General features: G+C 33.8%; 1 pseudogene; it reads left to right on the forward strand.

Annotated features, from left to right (window-relative positions):
* The window catches only part of LOC104850339, a 21,020-nt pseudogene extending 7,990 nt beyond the window's left edge, over positions 1 to 13,030 (forward strand).
* Positions 13,031 to 14,576: the final 1,546 nt, after the last annotated feature.

Consider the following 14,576-nt stretch of genomic DNA (forward strand, 5'->3'; position numbering starts at 1 on the left):
CTTTATATATATTTTATATATATATATATATATATATACCTGTGGCACTGGGGATTGAACTCAGGGTCTTGCATTCATTAGTCAAATACTGTACTATTAAGCTACTGTCCCAGCCCTATTTATTTTTTACTTTGAGACAGGGTCTTGCTAAATTGCCTAGGCTGGTCTTGCTCTTCTGCCTCATCCTCCTAGTAGTTGAGATTCTAGGGAAGATCCTCTTCACCTGACATGACATAGTTTTCTTTTTAAAGAGATAACATACAAAGGAAAGAAGCTTACACAAGGAATGTAAAGATTGTCCTTTCTGGCATGCAAATCTTCTGTTTCCTTCTTGCTTGTGTTCCTCCTTTGATAGCTATTCATGTGTATATGAATATAGGTGTGCTTATATTATACTTTTACTACAGAGTAGGGAGCATTTTCTACACAATATTCTGAAACTCAGAGTGATCTGTATGAGTAGATGCACAATATGCCTTTAATTATAGCTGTTATGATACATAATAGTTATGTTAGTTTATAATTGATATTCTGTAACAGAATTAGTCTTATGTGTGATCTGTAATTTGGGCATAACTGTCATAAAAATTTTAGTGCTATTTTCTTCCTATGATCTGAAAGAGCTTACATCAAGATAATCAGTGATCAATAAATTTTAGAGAGACGAAAGACATACATCCATATTCTTATTCTCCTGAAATCTTACAATTGCCTTTGATTATGAATGAAAAAAACCAAGCTAGCAGTATCAATAGTAAAAGTGATTTGATGACTAATAAATATTGCAGATAATTTCAAGTGAAATTATGGAAAATTTGAATTATGGTTAATTCTTTTTATTATCATGATTCCATTGAACTTTGAGGCATTATTAAACCAGGTGTAATGTGTTAATAAAGAAGCTCTTAATTTATATAGCATGTTTAAAATATATGTGTACCTCAGCATGAATTTTGGTAGTTTTATTAATTTTATGGTTAATACAAAACTGAATCCCAGAAGCTCCCTAAATTAGAAAAAAGTCCATCATATGAATTTAGAGAAACTATTTAGTACTTTCACATATGTGACTTATTGATCTCACTTGAGTACGGCCTCAGTGCACATTCACTTAGCTATAAATATCTCTAGTTTCTCATTCTTATGGCTGAATATTACTCCATTTTATCGAAAAACATCTGCTTTATCCAGTCTCCAGTTGATGGGCAATTAGGCTGTTTCCAAGCTTCAGCTATTACAAACTGTGCCACTAAAAACCTGGGTGAGCATATATCGTTATGGTGCAATTCTTTCAATTTTTTTAGGGTGATACTCAGCAGGGGAATAGCTGGGTCAAATGTGACAACTAATCCCTAGTTGTTTCAGGTATCTTCATATTGATTCCATAGTGGTTGCACCAATCTGCACTCCCACCAACAATGGAGAAGGGTTCCTACCTCCCCACAACCCCATCAGCATTTGTTATTTATCTGTGTATGGTTGATTTCTTGATAGCAGCTATTCTTTCTGTGGTGAGATGGAATCTCAATTTTGTTTTCATCTGCATCTCTTGAATGACCAGTGATGTTGAACATTTTTCATATGTTAATTTCCTGCTTTTTTTTTCTTTGAGAAATGTCTTTTAATTTCAGATATACATATTTGAATTGGGTCTTTATGTTTGGGGGAGTCTGTTTCTATTTTTATTATTTTTTTTTTAGTTCTTTATATATTCTAAATAGTAGACCATTATCTGAGGAACAGCTGGTAAAAAATTTTTCCCACATTGTGGGTTACTGTTTTTACTCTTAACTATTCTCCAGATGATTGCCCTTTTTATAAATTTTTGAATGAAAATAAAGTTTTAAAATGCAAATTACATTTATAATGCATGTGTGCAAATTTGGTTTTAAATAAAAATACATATTTTGTGATTTTATAAGAATTTACCTACAATTCAGAAGGGTTCCTTTCTCCCCACAACCTCACCAGCATTTGTTACTGGTTGATTTCTTGATATCAGCCATTCTTTCTGGGGTGGGGTGAAAACTCAGTGTTGTTTTCCTCTGCATCTCTCAAATGACCAGTGATGTGGAACATTTTTTCATATATTTATTTAATGGTTTTGTTTCTTTGTCTAAGAAATTTCTGTTTATTTCAGATGCCCATTTTTGAATCGGGGCTTTGTATTTGGAGGCCTGATTTTTTATGTTCTTTATATATTCTAGATAGTAGTCCTTTGGCTGAGGAGCAGCTGGTAAAAATTTTTTCCCACATTGTAGGCTGTCTCTTAGCTCTGTTGATGGTTTCTCTTGCAGTGCAGAAGCTTTTTAATGAGATCCCGTTTGTTAATTCCTTTTCTAGTTCCCATGCTACTTAGGATTTGTTCATAAAGTCTTTTCCTATGTCAATGTCTTCAAGAGTTTTGCCTAACTTATTTTCCAGAAAATTTAGTAACTACAGTATTTACCTAAAAAGTACCAATAAACTCAGTATGAAAAAAAAAAAAAGAATTTACTGGTATTAGAAGAAGAAATAACAGCAGAATAGACAAAAATAGCAATTTATTGACTGCAAGAAATTAAATCGAACCCTGCTTCTTTGACAGTCTAAGAGCAATGAAATGCTCAGCAACAATTTTCCCATACAAACATGGAACCATTTACAGATAGAAAAATACCTTCACAAACAACTGATGCATGTGAACACACACAAAAGTAAATCCTTTGAAATTTTCATGAACTAATGTCTTTGTTACTCTGTCCTTTTATTTTTCCTCCATTGCTGTCCTGCAAACCCATCATGGCATTTTAAATCTCTCCTCTTTTTCTACTTTCACTTTTACTCTATTATTGGGCATCTTTCCTTTTTTTAATTCTGCCAAATTTCCTCTCTCTTACACCACACATTCCTAAATAAATTCTATGTGAACTATTTGACTTTTTATATTGTACACCCTTGTTTTATAGAAAAGTGTGCTGCAGCAAGAGATTTTATTTGATGGCAATACACTTAGTCAACATTTTCATCTCTGCTCTGAAATATTTGCTATTTTCTTCAACAAGTTACTATTTGATACTAAGGCTTTAAAAACAATTTTTTTCTGGATATTCATTTCAGGATAGAAACAGAATTGTCCGCCAAAATAAAACATCTGCTTGTAACCTCCTATTTGTATGAGTTCTTTTAACTTTTGAGTCTCTCCAGTGAACAAATATTACTCACAAAGGCTATTCATAACTCAGAATGTCTCTTTCTAGTCAGAAGTATCCTACCAGTGTTTTGTTTATAAGATTGCCTTTTCAATCATGAGCTTATTACTCTCAAGAACTAATTCCCAATCTGGTTCAGGAAATACATCCAATTAGATCAGATTACATGCTTTCATGTTTCCAAAAAGAATTTGTTAGTTTTTAATTTCAGATTACGCCACTTATTTTGAAGAGCAATGTTTTCTTGATCTTAATTTATGCATTTATTCATGAGCTTTTCATCTTAGTTTATTCATGTACACCTAGATGTTTTGCATACACATTTATGGACACACATATATACACATGCATGCTCGCATAAACAGACAGAAGCCAATATGTGAGGTGACAGTGGGTGTGAGCTTTGGAATTCAGATATCACCTGTGTATATGAGGATGACCTTCTGAGTTTGGATATTGTTTTCTATTCATTTTCTTGATTTTCAGTTGTTTTTTGAGAAGAGGGGAAGTGTTTCTTTAGTCTGTCAATGAAAAGTCTGATATTTTGCTTTTGCAAAGAAGGGAGGTATGTTGTCGTAACCTACCCATTTATTAAAAAAAAAAAAAACACTTTTCCAAAATTTTTTGTGTAAAGTGGCACAAAAATGATTGTAAGTAGTTTGCAATAAAGCCTTTAGTTTGATGCTGCTGATGGTAATTAGATTTTATCGTCCAGGCCACATTTTTTATTTGACTTCACACATTTTCAGTTGAACACCAACTGTTACAAAGCATATGGACTTCCGTAACAATCCCATATGCTACAAAATATCTTACTGCTATCTCTTTAGGATTCCAACAATGATGAGATTTCATTATGATTCTAAAGTAGAATACCTTTAAACTCTTTATCTAGTTTAATGTATAGTAGAAATTCTAAAGTGGAGAATCATGCTGTTTCACTAGGTTCTGTACATTTGAAGTTTGAGGAGAAACGTTTATAAATTATCACTGAACATAGAATTCCGTATGAAAATTATCTTGTACTAAGTACAAATAATTGGACTCTCTAGCCACATTTTCATTTATAAATGAGAACATAATTTTTCATATATTAGCATATGTTTTAAGGGGAAATATCAACATTAAAAGATATGTATACATAAATGGAAAGCTACACTAATGAATGTCACCCATATGACTCATATATCTATCTGAAGAAAACATTCCACATGAGAAAACCCTGACTGGAAAAAACACACAATGGTGAAAAAATATCTACTTTTAAATACCAAAATGCTCATATCCTTGAGAGCCATTGTCTGTATAACATACAATATTTTTTTATTCAAAGTAAGAATTTTAAATTGTTACATTAAAGATATGAAATAATCTGAATTTTGTGGTCTGATTCTTTAGTCTGATATTTCTTGATATCCAAAGACATGGAAATCTTTTTTTTTTAATTGCTGAAAAGGTCATTTTTGGAAATGTCAGTGATTTACTTGTCATGCTATGCTAGAGTATCATTCATAATTTTATAAATGATATGGTTCAAATATGGTGGAATATATGTACAATTCTATACTGTGTCATAAAATTGTCCCATATGATTTTAAGTTAAAACAATTTTATTTTTAGTATTATAAACATTATTTAGGAGTACAATGAACTATCAGAAACATCCTCTAGCAAAAATTATACAGATAAATGGTGGCTTTACGATCCACAAAGTTTACAAATTTATATTTTCTGTTTCTGAGGCAATGAAGGCTTTTAAAAATAATGTATATTTTTCAAATAAATATGAAAACACTGAGAAAATTCTGTAAGAATGAGAAAAATAACTGAGTATATTAAATATATTTAAGTCATTAAATATATTAAATTGACTCAGTAACTCACCATCCTATGTTGACAGATCTGCTCTCCAATGTAGCTGGTCCAAATGGTACATCATTTCCTGCTATATACCATTCAATAGGAATACTGGAGTGGAATTTTGGAGCTTCATGTTAGATATTGCTCATTTATTGATATATATCAAAACTAGGCATTTCAAATTCCTCAGATTCTATAACTCATAAGTTCTTGATTTTTTTACAAATGCTTACTATTTTATGTCTATAGCCTATTTTTAGCATTTGTTCATTTAGAGACTTAATTACCTCATTAGTTTTTAATTACAGTGAACCCATTGCTTTTTTCTTATGTTTACACTGTCTCTCTATTTGAGGCTGGGATAGCTTTAAATGTATCAATATTTTCAATTAGGAAACAGAAAATAAATTACAAGTGTATGCTTTTAAATATATATATATATATAATTTATATTATAAACAATATTAAATAATTTTATAAAACTATTTGCAGTTTAATATATTTGTTAAACAGACCTTTTATTACATACAACATTATAAGAAAAAAACCGAACTATATAAGGTAGGGATCTTGCTTTGTTTCCAGGGGTTTGATCACTTTGTGAATTTCTCAAAAAGAAAGCAAATTAAACAAGATTACTCTGTCAAAAACAAAAAGAACCCCTTAGGGACAAAATGTAATCCAAATGATGTGATAATTGACTATAAAGAACAAATTCTGTCATGGATAACAGCAGAAACAATAACAAGATAGCAAGAGTTGTATGTAGGCTGAGATCAGAATGTTAAAGGACCATGAAAACAAGAAGAATAAAATAATAAATCAGTAAAACAATAGAAAAAATAATCATGCATAAAGTTTTATTAATGTGGAGACCTTTAGGCTTTTAGAGAGTGGCTCTGCCATCAGTTGCAGGTACCTACTCTCCTGAGGAAAATAGCTCTTGGTTTGCAACTGGACCTTAGTAGAAACTGAGAAATCAGCTTATTATGCAACGTGAGTTGCCCATCAATAGCTGGCTGTTATCTGATCTGCCAAGTCTTAAAGTTGGATTTGCACAGCTATAGTCCATTTCTAAATGGAAGTGGCCATTTAGATAGAGCCAGAGCAGGTGCAGAGGGCCGAGATAAGTTACATGATGCAGTTCATATGGTTCATATTCTTCAGGTTTCTATCTTCTAGCATGCACCTGTGCCTGCACAGATGTACCATATGATCAGCTGACATAGGAAAAGACAGCAAGGCCCTGAGTGAACACTACAGAGGCACCACTTAGTGGAAAGCTGCAGTATTATGTTCCCTTTTCAATATAACCCTGAAGGACAGTGGCGAAGGGAAATCTCCACAGTACAGAGAACTTTGGTCAGTGCAGCTGGTAGTAGATTATGTGTGGGAGGAAAAGTAGCCCGATGTGCAACTGTATTCCGATTCATAGCTCTAGCCAATAGTCTGACTGGACAGTCAGGAATTTGGAAGAAAGGTGACAAAAAAATTGGTGACAAAGGTATCTGGGGAAGATGCATGTGGCTATATCTCTCCATATGCACAAAGGATGTAAAGATATTTGTGTTCATGTAAATGCTCACCAAAAAGTGACCTCACCAGAAGAGGACTTTAATAATCAAGTGGGTAGGATGACCAGTTCTGTGAATAGCAGTCAACGTATTTCTTCAGCCACCTTTGTAATTGCCCAATGGGCTAATGAACAAAGTGGCCATAGCATCAGGGATAGAGGATATGGATGGGCTTAGCTACATGGACTCCCACTCACCAAGGCCAATCAAGCTACAGTCACTGCTGAAAACCCAAAATGCCAGAAGTATAGAATAACACAGAGCCCCAGTATGGCACCATTCCTTAGGGTGATCAGAGTGGGACATGGTTGCAGGTTGATTATATTGGACTGGTCCCATCATCCTTACTGTCATAGGCACTTATTCTGGATATATATGTGCCTTCCATGCTTGTAATGCTTCTGATGAAACTGCCATCCATGAAGTTTCACAGTGCCTTATCCATTGTCAGGTAACTCCACATAGAATTGTCTCTAACCAAGGAATACATTTTATGCCAAACAAGTGGTGTAATTGGCTCATGCTCATAGAATTCACTGGTCTCACCATCTTCCTCATCATCCAGAAACACTTGGCTCGAAAGAAAGGTGGAATGGACTTTTGAAGATGAAATTACAGTGCCAACTAGGGGGCAATAGCTTGAAAGCCTGGGGCAAAGTTCTTCAAAAGGCTGTATATGCTTTGAGTTAATGTCCACTAGATGGTCTGTGTCTCCCATAGCCTGGATTTACCAGTCAAGGACTAAGGGCGGGAAAATGGGAATGATATCACTCAGCATTAGCCCTAGGGATCCACTGTCAAAATTTTCGCTTCTGGTTTTCTCATCTTCATGCTCTGCTTACCTAGAAATCTTAGTTCTGAAGGAGGGAAGGATTGTACCATGAAGCACAACAATTCATTGAAATATAATATATGACTCCTCCCTGTTCATTTTTGTTTCTCATGCTTCTGAATAAACAAGCCAAAAAGGGAACTATGGTGTTGGTAGAAATGATTACCTCAGATTATCAAAGGGAACTTTGATATTCTACAGTAGAGGAAGAATATTCCTGTAGTGTAAGAGATGCTTAGGACATCTCGCTAGTAGGGAAGGTAGAAAGATGTGCTGAAGTGCTTGCTGAAGGCCAACAGCATATAGAATGAGTAGTTTTAAACACTGGCTGTGCTCAATTACAGGAATGAGCAATGTGTTTGTAATAGTTCTCTTCTAAGGTACTTTCTATATAATATAATATTGACAGATATAAAAATTGGTTCTTAAATATTATTAAACTTATGTTATAATATTTGAGTTGTGTAATGCAAGAAGTAAGCATAGCCTGAAGAAAATATGGCTTTTGCTTGGGGAAGTGAATTAGTACACTTCCATTTGTATGCAGGAGAATTGTAACATGTTAGACCTAATTATGAATTTGCCTTTGTATCTGGAGACTAAGTCTGATTTAAGGAAATGTGTCCGCTTGTCAAATTGACAAGGGGTGGGATGTAATAACTGATTTGTTAACTTCAGTAAGAAGCATCCACCTTTTTGAATTAACACAGTTTGTGGTGTGAGTGAATGGATTTACTAAAGACAGAGACCCACCTTGTATGTGAATAGCACCAGCCAATGGGTTTGTAGCCTGAATGAATAAATGGGGAAAGAAGAAGGAATTATCACTTCATTTTCTTTGGAAGAGCTTTATTCTTTTCTTTTTTTATTAAATAATTGAATTTATTGGTACATTTTAGGGATACAGTACAGTTACATTCATTGTTGGGATCTTGTACCTTTACATGACAGGTTTTGGTTCTCATTTTTCCCCCTTGTCTCTGCTCTCCCTTCACCCCTTCCTCCCCTCCCCATTTACAAACACTTTATTTCCATCTAGAGCTTTGTTCTTTTCCATCACCTTGGAACTTCTGTCTCCAGGCTTTCATTGCAGACCCTTTAGCCTTACAACATACTAAGATGTCCTAAGCTCATTTTTCTTTCCAACGGAACTCTGAAGTACACTTCAGGTCTCCTAACTTTGCCTGGATTATGAAGCTGTCCCGAGAACAGACAGTCCTTTTGCACTTTTCCACATCTGACTCTGCAGGTAGCCATCATAAGCTTTAATATTATATTAAAATTGTTAGTGTAGTGAGCCCTGACTGATAAGCAACTACATTTGTAGATACTAATAGGGATGTTCAATATTTCATATTTTAGCTATTTCTATCTTACATTATCTAGGATTTTATTAAATTTATTGGATTCACTATCAATTACAAGTTTTATACAGTTTTCCATATACTGAGATTTACATACTCCTGACATCTTGCTATATCTTCAATACATTTTGATTTAAATCTCTTTTACAATCTCATGAAATAGTCTTTAAAGAGCTTTTTATGTAAGTGGAATTCTACAGAAGACATCATTTGTGTGTACCTTTTCCTATTTCCTTCCATTTACTCTGTAATCATTTCACTTGTCATTGGCTTTGGGTAGACCTTGTTCCTTGTCATTATATGTTTCCAACATTCACCACTATTTATGTATCATGTAACTTGTGTATATTAAAAGGCTTACAGTTTTAAGTTAATAAGAAATTAATTTTGCACAATTCCTGGTATGTAGGCATTCCTACTTCAATTAAGTGCTTACTTAGTACTGTGATATCTGAATGAAAGAATACATATTCTTTCAAAATTACGGGATGAAGTAGTAATGCTTACAAAGTGTTGAACCAATTTATACTTACATTTGCAGCGAATATGTATTTGATTTTCTCCAGAATTTTTTCAGTAGCAATTTAACAATACTGATAGGTAGGTTGTGTTTATTTCTTATAGGTGTGATTTTAATTTTCCTGATTACTAATCATGACAAACCTTATTTTACAATTGAATGGTCATTAGATATCTTTTATTTTTAGTTGCCTTTTCAATTATCCTCCCATTATGCCATTAGAATATTTTGTCTTACTTATGTGCAACAAATAACTTTCCAAATCCAGGAAAAAATGAAAGCTTCGATGTTTTCTATTATTTGGAGGCTTGAAGAACCAAGTAGTTGTCCTCAACTAACCCACTAAAGACACACACAACGTGAAGAAATGGAGGGTTGGGATCAGGGATTTAGCTCAGTGGTTCTGCTGCCTGCCTTGCAAGTGCAAGGACCTAAGTTTGATCCCTGGTAACCACCCAAAAAGAAAGAATTGGAAGGTTACATGCTGTATAAAGAAAGTGGCCAAATAAAGAACCAGTACAGCTATCCATCCCAAGCACACCTCCTATTGCTATCTAAAGAGCATTATACAAGGGATTTAACATGATTCCCTTAGAGAAAACATCTAAGGATGTGACAAATTTTTGAATTACAAACTACATTCTCTAATTTAATGGTAATTTTTGGATAAATACATCATAAAAACAATTTTCCACCTGAAATAGCGTCCTTTCACAAAAAGTAGAGAAATCATATTGTTTTATCAGGTGAAAATCTATACATATGGTAAAGCAGAATGAGATTACTATTCCACATTTGAGGGGCAATGAAGAAATTACTGTTGGGTCTAGAGCTGTTATGTACTACCAGGACAATTAGCAAAATTGTTACCAGAGGTAATATCAAAGAAAAAGCATAACTAAAAAGCTGTTCTGTTGTGCTACACAGATTCCCAACCCTAAAGTTTAAAATAGGTGTGTAGAGGCAGATAGAATTTTTCTTCTACAATTCCTCAAATCAAAGATTTTAGAAAAAGATTGGCCCAAACATAGAAATGGGAAAATATATCACTAGGCTTTAAGTAGCTTAATCCCAATGCAATGTTTGTTTCTAAATTTAATTGTAATTAATTAATGATTTTACAACTCAGGAGGTATAAATGTTTGCTTAGAGTTTTGTTGTTGTTTTGTTTTTTTGTACCTGGGATCAAACTCGGGTCCTTGCGCTTGTGAGGCAGGCACCAAAACCACTGAGCTAAAACCCCAGCAAGGTTACAGATCTTTGACTATTCAAAATATAAATATCGTCTTTCTTTTGGAAAAGATAAGTCTATAGGTACAAATTTATTGTCATTTTGGATATTAACTCAATTTTGAATCTAATCCAGGAATTCTAGCGACTTTATTAAGCTATTTATGAATGATTAGCTTAAGTCTTATTACAAACAGTTTAGATATATTATTCATTACATCATTAGTTAGTAGGTAAAATCTAATCCTTTAGAAGTTCTCATTGTAAAATCTCACAAGTTTCCTGGAGTTTTCAATTCTTTTTCTTCCATCATGTTTAGTGGTACATTTTAGGTATACAGTACAGTTATAGTCATCATTGGGAACTTGTACTTTTACATGATGTGTCTTGGTTCTTATTTTTTCCCCATTCCCCTGCCCTTCAAACCCTCTGTCCCTCCCTATTTACAAAGACTTTGTTTCCATTTTTCATTTTTTAATATTAATTCCATTCTTCTCTTTCTTTTCCCCTATGCCTCCCACTTTCTCTTCCCTTTCCCCTTTGCACCTCTCCTTCCTATTTAACATTACCCATTATACATTGGGATCCTTAACAGTTTCTCACATCGGAGAAACTATTCAGTATTTACATGTGTGTCTTATTTATTTCATTTAAGAATATCTCCTCAACATGCATCCATTTAGCTATAGTTTCTCTAGTCTCTAGTTTCTCATTCTTTATGGCTGAGTAGTACTCCATTTTATAGAAAAAACACGTCTTTATCCAGTCTCCAGTTGGTGAGCACTTGGGGTGCTTCCAAGCTTTAGCTCTTACAAACTGTGCTGCTATAAATATGGGTGTGCATATATTGAAAATATTTTTAATAAAAGAAAATATAGCTGATGACTTGTATCCATGAAAAAATTTCTAAACTGCTCCTATTCATGTGAATCTGATTTACATGATAAGAAAATGAGATTGTGCGTTCATGCCATAATTTAAAGAGAATTGAGCTATAGGGATGGGAACAGGATTTAATTAGCACAAGAGAAGAATGGAAATATATGTGATAGCTGGTTTTCAGAAATTATCTGCCTGCATCTGTTGATGAGTACTTGATAGTGTCTTCTTGTTAAAAGGCAGAATTTATTTTTCATCCCATTGAACTTGGGTTTGTGTCTGTGACAGATCTGACAAAAATATTTTGGAGAAATTTCAACCCAGGACTTCTGAGTCCAAGAATGAAGAAGTTCTGAAAGCTCATCTAATTTTAATTTTTAAAAAACTTTTAAAACTTTAATTAATTGTACATATAAACAAAGCTCAGAAATAGAACATAGAATTAGATGAGACCATGCTGGTTTGGCATTATCTCGAAACCAGCAGTCCTCTGGGGCTGCTGGCCCAACAGGCCAAAAGGAGGACAAACTTCAGGTTCTAACAGACAAAATTGTTATGCTCCTCCAGCGGATTGAAGAATTGGGATCTGAAGGAAAGACAGAAGAAGCCCAGGGAATGAGGAAATTACTTGAGCAGCTACGAGAAGAGAGAGAGAGAGAGACTTACTTTATATCCACAACTTCACCTATGAAAGTTTTGCTGCCCAAGAAAAACCAATAGAAGTTCGTGAAGTGTGTGGAGCCTTTCTGACAGTAGGAGGCACTCAGTACCAAGCTCATCTGATGCTCATCTGACGGGAAAATAACACGAGGGCTATGCCAAAATTGAAGCTACTGTAGAAGAATTAAAAGAAGAGTTAAGAAAAGAGAAATGAAGAACCTGATCCGGATGAACATCTAAAAAGGGAAAGCAAGACAAAGAAGAAGGAGAGAAAGAACGGCAGAGAGAAAGGGGAAGAAAAGGAAAGAAAAGACTAGAAGAGGAGGAAAGAGAGAAGGAGCTCGTGGTAGAGAAAGAGGAAGAGAAGTCGTTCACGAAGTAGACACTGAAGCCCAACTTCTGACCACAGACGCGGTAGACGTCCGGACCACAGAAGATCAGGAGGGAGGGAAAGAAGGCGAAGCGGAGGTAGAGATCGACGGAGAACCAGAAGCCAAGACAGATCAGAAAGAAAACATTGATCTCACAGTCAGGATCAAAGCAGGTCAAAAGGCCGGGATAGAAAGTGCTATCAGCACAGGAGCAAAAGTCCGGACGGAGAACAAGACAGAAAATCCAAGAAGAAAGCAGAAAAGAGAGGATCTGAAGAAAAATAAAGTACTTTGAAGTCCAGAAAGTCGAGAGAAACAGAGTGAAGAAACAAACCCCGAATCAAAGGAAAGTGATACTAAGAATGAGGTCAGTGGGACCAGAGAAGACCCGAAATCTGGAGTGCAGCGTAGGAGTGCACAGACGAAGATAGAAGCCGAGCAAGAAGACAAGAGCATCTTCTGAAGGAAAAAACAGTGTCGTCCTGCGAGACCTTTTGAGGACCACTCTGTGAAGATTTCTTGAAGAATACTGAAAACGGCATAAAGTGAAGATCGACATTAAAATGAGGTGAAAGAGAACGGTAGTGGCGTCGAAAAAGTATAAAGCTCAGGTAGTTGGGTTTTTTTGTTTTTTGTATTTTTAACTAAAAATTAATTCAGAACTGATGTGACCGACCGGATTTCAGAGTACGTGTTAATAGGACGTGTTATATATGCCACTGAAAAACATGGGTCTTGTGTCATATTTTTTCTTGTAGACTTTTTTTTTAATTTAAATTTTATTGAGTTTATTGGTACATTTTAGGGATACAGTACAGTTACATTCGTTGTTGGGATCTTGTACCTCTACATGGCAAGTCTTGATTCTCATTTTTTCCCTTTACCTCTTTTAAAGAAATTTTACCTAAACTTGTGGCTTGCTCAGTTTTTATTCTTGTACTCTAAAAACGGGATTACAAGTTAGTATTCTTGTGAATCAGACTAAGTGGGATTCCATTTTTACAACTCTGCTACACTTAGCCTTTGGATTTAAAACTGAAAATAAAGTATATTTGACTTTCTGTTAAAAATAAAATAAAGTTCAATGTGATATAATAATACATGCAAGTAATGTATAGCGATCCCTACAGCGTTTCCTCAATAAAAATTTGCTTTGCTTTTACTTGTGTTTTCTTTTCTTCTAGAAAGTTGAAAATAATACCATAGTGATTTTCTTTCCTCATTATCCTTAAAATCTAGCTTTAGAAATTGCTGACTGAGTCATTATATATAACTCTCAAACTGATTATTTTTTAATCAAGGAAAGAGACAATTAAACAGTAAATATTACTTTTGAATGTATCCAGTGACTATAAACTGAATTTCTTGTAGTACGTAGATCTTAATATCATCTTTGTTACTTAGAGCTCTACATAAACACTTTTGGTTTATTGTGTACTAAATCACATTATGAAATAAAATGGTTCATGTGCAACGCCATATAAATAAATGGATATAAATGTGAAATGGAAATCTGAATAATTTTATAAACTCATATTTTTTCTAAATCCATTTAGGATAGCAGTAACATTTTTTAAAATTAGTGATTGCATTACTTAATATATAAACAATAAATGAAATAAATTAGGGAATAATTTACAGTCTGTCACAGCAAAATGACTTAGAAATATAAATTACTATATGAGTTTTAACTGAAATAGAATTTGTGCAAATTAACTAGTGCATGGGTAGTGATGTTTTATATCTGTATTTTTACTTGATAATGAAAATCCACAAATGAAAACTTTTTACAAAATTTTCAGGCTAAAATACGTCATTTTTATTCTAACAACTTTAATTCTGATGTAGTCACCAGTTAAATTATCAATTTTCATTATACTAAATCCAATAATTCAGGTCATATATAAATACAAACAATAATAAAATTTGTCTAAATGCTAACAATTAAAATACAAGAACATTAACTAGTATTACATGATGTCAAAATTCAAGGTTAAATATTGTATTCTTTATTTAGATGTGTAGAAATAGTGCATCATACCTCAAATATATTAATTTACTTGACATTGTAATTGGAAAAATACTTAGATGCATA

This window comes from Fukomys damarensis, unplaced genomic scaffold, assembly GCF_012274545.1.
Source record: "Fukomys damarensis isolate Sample0158 unplaced genomic scaffold, DMR_v1.0_HiC HiC_scaffold_14, whole genome shotgun sequence".
NCBI lineage: Eukaryota > Metazoa > Chordata > Mammalia > Rodentia > Bathyergidae > Fukomys > Fukomys damarensis.